This window comes from Varroa jacobsoni, unplaced genomic scaffold (genome assembly GCF_002532875.2).
Source record: "Varroa jacobsoni isolate VJ856 unplaced genomic scaffold, vjacob_1.0 contig01508, whole genome shotgun sequence".
NCBI classification, from domain to species: domain Eukaryota; kingdom Metazoa; phylum Arthropoda; class Arachnida; order Mesostigmata; family Varroidae; genus Varroa; species Varroa jacobsoni.
In genome coordinates, this window is record NW_019214649.1 from 29188 (window position 1) to 30214 (window position 1027).

A 1027-nucleotide genomic window follows, 5' to 3' on the forward strand; every position below is an offset into this window, starting at 1 on the left:
CTCTCCTACAGATCCAAAACGAAGATCCTTGACTACTTTTTTAAAATGGATAAGAGAGTTAAAAATTAAGTCTGACGTTTTCGTTGGTGCACGCACAGTATTCATAATATTTCTCAATATTCAGAATAATATTCGTAATCATAGCTTTAGCTACAAAAAAAAAACTTCTACGCAGTACTCCGCAGTGGCTCCGCTGTACTGGAACCATTGTTCCTCTAACACTCATTGAGAAAACTATCTCTATAAACGTTTCGTATAACCTTAATCTATGTATATGTGTGTGTCTGTAGAGCGACTAACTTCGACTCTGATAGTGCTATTCGCAGGCACAAGGTGATGATCCTAAAATAGTGGTTTTGGGCTTGATTTTGTCTGTCTGTATTGTTACGGTAGTTGTTATCGCGTTAACACAACAGAATGTGCCTCTGCAAAGCAGTCAGCATGTTCAATTGCCAGACATTTTTGAACACGGCTGCCGTGTCTGCCTTCTGGGCTACAAGGAAGTGTTTTCACGGGGCAGCCAACTAGAACTATGCAAGGAGTTGGATATCGTCGAGCTAGTTAGGTAATTCCGCAGCATCGTCGGCGCGTCCTTCGTTGTACAATACCTCCAACGAATGTACGGTTTTTTTTTGACTCGAACTGCCTTGTGGTGACCGGACGGTACAGAACAGTCTCAGCAGCCGTAATGGTCTTAATAGCTTTCTGGCCCTGAAAGAAGCGTCCCATTAACCAATTTTCGTTATCAAATAATAGAGAGTTCCATATTCTGTTGTTCTTGACGAAAACTATGCGCGGCAATACAATGCAGTTAAGTTACCTAGAACAGACACGTAACACATAGCAATTATAGGCAATATATGAAAATCGTTATATAGTTATATAAAACAGTTACCGTGGGGTCAATACTATCTGCGAAGCAAAAGATAAAAACACTGCTTCACAGACGCGTTTTATTATTATACTCCAATGGCTTGTGTCTTTAGTCAATCTTCTTTAGGACAACAGTAACTTATTATAAGAACTA